Here is a 9693-nt window from a genome sequence, read left to right as displayed (position 1 = left end):
AAGATTACATATAAACACACAACAACATAGGCCTAGCTATATCTAACATCCTAACCTAAAACCAACCCCCATACCTGTACGGCCTAACTAAACCCAAACATCCCGACTAATACTACCCACCCAAGACCCGAAATACCCTAACGCTACATAAGTACTGGCGAGGAAGACGTCACAGCACACAGGAAACTAATCCATCAGACTGCCCAGTATACGATACACCACCCTGAATTTATCCCACTTTTTAACAATACAAAACTATAAGGACCAATCACGACAGAGGATACACAGGCACGACAGACACTGACGAAAAAGCAAGCGACTACGAACAATGCACGACAAAAACATCGACCAGAGACAGCTCACGTGAACAGAGGACTAGCAAAGGTCAAAATGACACAGGTACACATAGTACAGACACAACATATAGACATGACATATAGTTATCGTTAAGCTTAACCCTGTCAGCTTAACCTGTCAGTACATATACGATAACATCCCCCGCTACACTAGTATATATGGAGATAGTGGCCTAGCGTACATTTCATTGGTAAGGATACTTTTGTTTTTATATGTTATATATATTTATTTGATAATTGATATCTTTTATTTTAATAGTAATATTATTTGTTGGACTAAATAGAGTTGTTGACAGATCTCTTGGATGAAACCGACGTTGTATTAACCTAGACATACTATCACTACATTCAGTAGACATAACTCCGGTTTTCTATATGCAAAAAAAATGTAAATTATCGTGGAATGCCTGTTGATAACGATATCACATGAACAGCGTGGCAAAGTTTCTTGGATGTCTTATGATAATCAATTTTAAGAAACACACTTAAAAATTTGAATACAGAAGTTTAATTAAATTTATCTTATTATCAGGTCTCCAGATTCATATCAGAAACAATGGAGTTGGTATTTCAGTGTAATGAACGACTGGATAATATATGCTTGTGATTGAAGATCATCATAATAGTTAATTGTATTGTGACAAAAGTATTATTTTACGTAAGTACTAATAAACGTAATTATGTAAAGTAACTGAATAAAGAATGGGAAAATTAATATTAATGAGATTTTTTTTTAATTATTTTCAAAATATATATTTTATTAAGATATAACCAATTGAATGTATTCACACTAGCGAGGTATTTAGATTGATTTCAAGTAACTACAAAATGGAGAAAATCGCATTTAAGGGTCATCATGCAGCTCCATATTTTTGTTTATTTATTGCCCTCGTTTAATGGAGTTTGAGTAATAATTACAATTTAGTTATCATGTCGTCATTCTCTTTATTTTTCTCAATATAACTTCAATTTATTGAATGGTAATAATGAGATTACACAGATTTTCAAAGATTATGTCAGTGTTGGAACTAATTTCCATGGATTTCAATTATGTTAGTGTAAAATGAAGTCCATTATTAAATTTTCAGGAAACGAAAATAGTATTTAACAAGATATATAATTATGATTTTTTTTAAACTGATTGTTTTATTGTTATACAAATTACAAGTATCGTGATTTCCTGTGTATTGCCCACTGGCTATATATAAAACATTAACACATGCAAAGGAGGGATGCGTATCTATCCATTTTGTGTGCCCTCAGTGATAATGATAATATTTCGTAGAAATATACTTTAAGGTCAGTTGCATATGGTATGTTATTCACTACTGGCCTCTGGCCTCATAGAAATTTCAGAGGTCAAAGGTCACATGTAATGTTATGGTATGATAATTACTCAAGAAACTAGCAATAAATGCCAGAAAATATTTTTCCCTAGGAATTTTGCTCGGATAAAACATCAGCTGACTTGTTGAAGTAGTTATGCGAGTCAAAAGTATCAATAATGATCCAAAGTTGAAACGGAAAGAGAGGATTAACATAATAGATATTTGTAATAAAAGGACCAAATAAGTGATCGAAGATTGAGGGGATGCATGTTTTGATATATACAGAAATAATATGGCGCTTCTGTAGCAGACGACATTGTGACGGCAACCGAACAAAAAACAGTTCCACCCGTAACGGTTCTTCTACGAAACTGATCCTGCGAGTGAGATAAGTTATCATTCAAGTTCGTTCCCAGCTTTGCACTCATCACCAAAAGCAAGACCAGCAACAGTCATGGTCAAATTCAGTATTTCATTTACACTTTTAATAAAACCATCAGTTCATGTTACAACTCAAAACATTTTAGTTAATTACAAGAAATGAGTCTGATAGCTTACTATAGATACATGTGTAAGAATTCGCTACTTGTTCCCCGATGTGGGAAAACACCTTCTGTTCCCAGATATAGGGAAAATGTCCCTGTTCCCGGATATAAAAGTTACTTTTCCCGAGATCCCAATATCTCTCTGCTGTTAAGTCTCCCTGGATAATTTCAAGCGTTCCTGCCCTGGAGACAGTTTTCTCCGGTGGTTTTGTATGAAAATATTTTACCATCAATTCAGTGGTCACTTAGTCAGCCGTCCCTCTTTACTTTGCTGTGAAGCTTACCAGGGATTTCATAGTGTCAAGTGGGTTAAATTGTCAATACCTCTGGCGTTTCAATAAAACGAATGACATTATGTGTCAGATTTTCTGGGTTTTTATAGTGTTTGGAATAGAAGCACGTGCAGAAACCCTTGCTGTCAGTTAATATGCGCTTTGCATTCATACGCCTTCAGCTTCTTGACCATGCAAACAGCGCTGTGCTTACAAATACAATGCTTTGTTATTACTGATTAACGAAGGCCGTACATCATGCAGTCATAGGGTGCGGAAATAGTAATTTCTAGCGTAAATGATAATAGACGATGCTTCAAATTGATACGATTGAGTCTTTATGATCTTTAAACAAAGGAATTAGTATACCATGCATGTTACTTGAAATCCCTCGTAAGTAAATAATATTGATTGTTGTAAACATGATTCAAACTCATTACGCAATAATTATACCGGACAAGCTACGAGTCCAATCAAAGGGGTTTGTCTCTTGCTTTCCGCCACAATTATTTTCCGCCTTTAGTAATTCGAGCCTCTATCTTGCTGGTAACATGACTCCCCAAGCATTTTGTCCAGAATGCTAAAACCAAGAAATTGAAAACAATGAGCTTATTTCCTAGCCAGGCATTAGTCTGGAATGTGACAGGCCATCAGATGTGGAGATATATGGGTATTTTCTTGAATTATGAAAACACTTCATGTATATACCCGTCGTTTTCGGGATAAATGTCTTTTATTGATAGAGGCAGAATAATGTGAGTTTATTGAATACCGTGTTTAACTTTTTAACTGTTTAATTTATAGTCAATATGAGTTCTGCCAGCTTTGCAGGTAAATGTAGTTGTAGAGGTGTATCTATCCCAAATTCAATAATCAAGATATACATGCACGTTCTCGATACGCCTTACCTGCTTCATTGCATATCGTGGGTGAAAATCGAAATTACCAGGTTGATAAATATCGGTTGTGGTTGTCACCAAAACACCCCGAGATAGAGTATAGGTATCGGACAAATACATGTTGGAGTAAAGTGGTGATAACCATGGCCAAAAGGCCTGAAGGGTTGATTCTTTTGTTCTTGTGATCATCGATGTTTCATGAAACCAATTAAAACACTGTAAACATTCCAGAAATGGCGGACAACGGAAATAATTGTCGTGATGCATTCACTCATTTCCAACTGAGAGGCAAAAGATATTTGACCGGAACAATATTTAAAGTTGCTCTGTTGTTGGAACCAGCTATCATTTTAATGCAAATAGGCAACGTTATATTACAGTAAAAATAGCAATGTATCCTTCATGTCGCCATCAGGAAAAGTCTATTGATGTTTTCGGCAAAACAAAGTAATTAGATAAACATATGAATACTTCATATTTTTTTTTTGTGATTTACAAAATGTGTTTTGTAAAGAAAAAATATATACAAGGAATATTAGCGAAGCCATGCATTTGTATTAACCAACTTCATATTCAAACATGGCCATCGAATTGCCTTTACCAACCGTACGATTAAACTTCAGATTCAACCCTTTAAAAGGTTTTTTTAATTCATTATTTCAGATGCTGGTGTCTCCTTAGAACTGAACTACTAATGAGCCTCTAAAATGAAAAGAAAATGAATGATACATATTCAAAGGTGTTTTAAGAACATCATAACACTGCCTCGAACGGCCGAGGGGAAAGTGCTTCATACACACTAATGTCATCCACTTTAAACATCTTATCATAGCTTATTTTAATTTGCTGTTATGCTTTTTGCGTTCATATTCCGAAACGAAATGCAGATTGACATGTATATGTACATTCCTTACCATAAAAAAAATAAGACCAGAAATGTAATTAAACATCTCCGACAGCCCATAGAAAGCAGCGAAACAGCCTGTGGCACGTGATCCCTTTCCCGCCACGGACACATTTCAGGCATGAACGGAAACTAAGAAATATCGTCCATGGAAATTTTTTTTCTTCTTTTTTTTCACTGTTCTTGTCTAAATGTTCTGTGGAACAAAATTAGAATAATTTCCGTTATATAAATTACATCTTTTGTTTATTACGTCACACTGCAAAGGCATATCTGCCGAAATTGAAAAGCGAGTAATGAATTTGCATGAATATTTATGTCACCATCGTCCTCCTTTCTGTTATAGGAGGAACGACAGCTATATATTGTGCTTAAATTCAAAACCCGAAACATACATGCTATGTCACCACGCAATTTGTAATAACGACGCAATTTGTAATAAAAATATCAAAGTCTTTTTTACCGGATAAATTGCCACCAGATGAAAAGATAATCTTCAATTGGTACATGTTTCGACCTAATCATATTGGAAAAATATTTATTTATTACTTATAATGACATTTGAAAGGGTATTACAAATTGCGTCGTTATTACAAATTGAGCGGTGGCAATGCTATTATTGTTGATCGACTAAACTGTGGCGTACGAATTATCATTCCCCAGATACATGTATGTTGTGTCCGCTAGGTGCATATTTCAGACAATAGGGCTACTGATCATGAAACGATATTGCACATTCCAACAAACAACAGTGCATCTAAATGGCGGAAAGTGATTTTTTTTTCTTGTTTCGACAAGAGTTAAGTGTGACTTCCATTGTTTTGTTTCAGTTCACAGTCAAAGACCGAAACTGAGTTTACTAGGTTTACACTACAAGCACATGTAAATATTGTTTTAACAACATATGCTAAATAGCAATTAAGGCAGAGTTTTTGGTTTGTGCTAGATCCTCATTGGTCCTATTTCAACTTCGTCCCACGTCACTTATGAAAAAGTTGATCGCAATTTCATAGTTATTAGAATTATAATATTTGCACATACACATCTTCGTAGCATCATTTGATTAACATATTCTCACAATCGCTTTTCATTTCACACAATATTTATGAAGCTTGACATTTGTCTTTCAGTTGTCTCGCCAGACGATACATAGTAAAATATAATGCTGGCTTGTTAAAGAAAATATTACTGGTAATTCAGTCCGTTCTTCCGTGTCAACGATAAGTGACTAAACAGTAGTGAAAATGATTTGATTAAAAATGTATTTTACTTACTTACTGCCTTGGATGATTGCATCTGATTGTGTATGACGATATCGTTCTGTTTCTCTTGATATCGTTCTGTTTCTCTTGATATCGTTCTGTTTCTCTTGATATCGTTCTGTTTCTCTTGATATCGTTCTGTTTCTCTTGCAGTTCAAATTGTAATATTATAAGTTGACCTACAGCTACGCCTTCTGATGAGGTCAACATCGTCCGCCAAAAGATTTCTACAATATTATTAACGTTTTAAAGGCCTTCTTGACAGGTGATCAGGGAAAGATGTAAAGGTGTAAAACCTGTTTATTTTTTTATTTTATTTTTTTTGGGGGGGGGGGGGGGGGGGTAATGGTTTCGTGAGTAATGTTGTGACACGATCTTTGTCGCTGTAATGTTAAGGTTAGGCGGCCATGCATGCATAAGCACAAAAGTTAAATACCATAAACAGTTTGATAAAGACACAAGTGGTCGGGCGGCACAGTGGTAACAACCTTACCTTTCACCTATGCGGACGGGTTCGATTCACCTCTCGGATGTGAAAAGTTACGGGTTCACCTGCCCAACCACGTGACTTTTCTCCGGGTACTCCAGTTTTCTCCCACAATAAGACCCCTCAACCGCTTCCATCCGGGCCAAAAGGCAAGCGTGATTAATAAATGTTGATTTAACTTGTCTGACAATTGTTAAGTTTTTTTTTACATTTACATACACTTATCCTTACCTTAATCTTATTTGCTTTGCCGACGTCAAGTAAAAGCCATCAATATAACGATAGTCAGATCCATGTCAATGTTCAAATGAAATAAAACGTCATGTTGTCCTCATTGAAACACTTTATATATACATATAAGGGTGTGTGTGCGATTGTGTGTGTGTGTGTGGGTGGGTGGGTGGGTGTGTGTGTGTGTGTGTGTTTTAACTTCCTATCCTACACTTTCCTTTTCTTTAGTTTCGTCAATAAGGTTACAAATGTATTGATACTTAATTAAGTTTGGCACCTCTGTATCTAACTCTCAAATTCTTTTGAAAGTTGCTAATATATTGTGTGCCTTTTGTACAATCCTTTGGGGTTGCGGGTGGTAGACACTGTTGGTGGATTTTGATATGCTTGTCACGTTTTGTTTGAATCCATTTGAATACCGACACGGTTCAGAATTTACTCATGAACTTAACGTTCTTTTGAAATCCTATTTTGTAAAATGCACAATTTATTGAATTTTAGGTCTTTGTCGACTCCCCATCCAGATTATGGCATTATTTCCGGTCTGTTTGGAGTTTTTTTGGTCGCCCCCCTTTCATTCACGAATCCGGAGGACAGTTTTGCTCTACTGTATCTCAATCTTAATTTGATTTGGGGAAAAAACATGTTAAAATATTGTGTGTCTTTTGAAATTCTTTAATACGTTTTATGTGTATTAATTTATAATCTACATGTATCTTTTCCGACAGACGAATCCAATGTACAATTGGTCGCGTTCTTGTCGAGAGCAACATAATAAGTTCTACGGACAGTGAGGTTTTGATATTGGGCCAGCATTTACCTGTAGACACTGATGCCTGTGAACTATACTATGTTTTACGGTTTCCAATCGTCCAACTTAACTCACGTAATTGACATTGACCTTTGGAGCAGCTGATAATACACAGATACATATATATATATAATAGTCCTGTCTGTGTTTTTGTTAAAGCTGTTGCAACATCCAGAATAATATGATAAAAGTGTTTGTGAAGACAATAAGAGAAAAAAACAAAATAAAGAAATAGAAGATAGAAGGTAAATACATACACAAATATAGATATGTTTTAAGTGTTTGACGGAGGACGACATGACGCTTTATTATTTCATTTGAATAGTGACGTGGATTTGAATACCGTTCTTTTGAAATCTATTATTGAAAATCATGAAACTTACTTAATCAAGGGGCTCAAACGTGACAATACAGATATCGCGGGGGCGAACTTCAACTGAAGCCCCAGATGAGGCAGTATTAAAGGAGACATCAGGGTAAAATATATTGTTTAAAAAGAAGATATGATTACGCCAAATCTGGAACGAGAGATTGAGGGCATACTGGCATACTGGCGAGTATAAACACTTACAATGTACTTTTGTCTGAATGACAATGAAGTGCCTATTTTTATCTGTATTGCTGCTGTGCTGTTTCTGTGTCATTTGCGTATTTATCGTACGGCTCATTTGATATATTGTGTGGGTAAGTAGACAGTTGAATTTTTAGCAGGTGTGATTGACGACTAATCAAAATACCTATGTGTAACTCAGACGCCGAAGATGCAATAAATCCGGCATTGTTTGTTTGTGTGTCAGTCTAGGTTTTTATGTACTTCCAATAGCTAAAGTCGTATGTATGAAGCGTATTCCCTGATGGTGAAGCAAAGCACTGAAATGTCAAAACCTAGATGAATGGTTACCCAAAAACTCAACGTATTTACCTCTGACTGCCAATGGATCAACCAGTCTATACCACAAACTCAATATAGTTACCTATGTCAGTGAAATAGCTAGTCTATACCCCTAACGCAATCTAGCTATCTCTAACTGACAACAGACTAGTCAGCTTATACCACAAACTCAACCTAGTTACGTCTGACTGACACTGGAATAGCTAGTCGATACAACAAACTCAACGTAGTTACGTCTGACTGAAAATTGAATAGTTAGTCGATACCACAAACTCAACCTAGTTACGCCTGACTGACAATGGAATAACTAGCATATACCCTAAACTCAACGTAGTTACGTCTGACTGACACTGGAATAGTTAGTCGATACAACAAACTCAACGTAGTTACGTCTGACTGAAAATGGAATAGTCAGTCGATACCACAAACTCAACATAGTTACGTCTGACTGACAATGGAATAGTTAGTCGATACCACAAACTCAACGTAGTTACGCCTGACTGACAATGGAATAGCCAGTCTATACCGCAAATTAGCCTAGCTACCTCTGACTGACATAGGCTAATATACACATAACATATACCAATGAGGAAGCAAGAGACTGGATGAGCTGACGTCATCAAATTAAATTTGTTGGTGAGATAAACAGGCTAGATGCATGACTATGGAAACAAAATATAACCCTCTTACAATCTGAATTTCAATAGCTTGTTATATACCCCGATTACCAATAATAACCAGCTTGTCTCGATCTTCATTAACAACGTTACAGCAGGAAAGGTAAGCTATATGATAAGCTTGATGATTTTAATTCCCGTTTTATCTATTTTGCCCATTTATAGAGAGTAACATGCCTTCTCTACATCCTAGTTTATTTAACTGCTTATGTTGTATTTTGTTCTTTATCTTGTATATCTATCCTGTAATTCTTTTTATCTTTATTTGATTTTGACGTAATATTTGTTTGTTTAATTCATGTTGTAAATTTATCTTCAAATATTTTCAAGACATCTAAAACATCATACTTACATATAGTTAAACATTACTTTTGTTATAGGATAATCGACCATTTTTTGTTAAAGTATTACGTTTACCTTGTAGTTAATTTGTCTCAACAATAGCTCTACAGAGCTAATGCTTGTTGTGCAGGAAACGGTTTGCCTGCAATATTGATATGATTAAAGAATTGTGTTCATCCTGGTATGAATGCAAAGATATATCCATGACTGAATTACTTATAAAAATAAGCAACTTTGCTGGCTGGTTATTCCTGATGATCAAACAGCTGACTAAAAGGAATATTATTAATGTGATATTTTAGGTAATAATCGCGAACTGCATTTGATCACTAAGGTAGGATCACTCAGGGCGACTTTGATTGACCTATAGAAGACTTGAATACAACAACGGACTACTCGTATACCATATGTATCGTATATACAAAAACAGTTTGCCAAACATGACCCAGCATAATGACACCATGGCACAACCAAGTACAGGATATTAAACGTGAATATGGCAGCTTAAATGAAGAGCTGGTTTACACTTAGACCACACCTTTTATTTTGTAGTGATCTATTGCGCAATATGTTCTCTTCGATGTCTCAAAACAATTTTCGTACAGTGTCCTTGGTATCGACAAGGCTGACTTAACGCACTTACAGCGGAAAGTAAACATATTTGACAGGTTCCAGTTTACTGCCTTT

Source organism: Pecten maximus, chromosome 5 (assembly GCF_902652985.1).
Source record: "Pecten maximus chromosome 5, xPecMax1.1, whole genome shotgun sequence".
NCBI classification, from domain to species: domain Eukaryota; kingdom Metazoa; phylum Mollusca; class Bivalvia; order Pectinida; family Pectinidae; genus Pecten; species Pecten maximus.
This window is presented reverse-complemented; position numbering follows the sequence as displayed.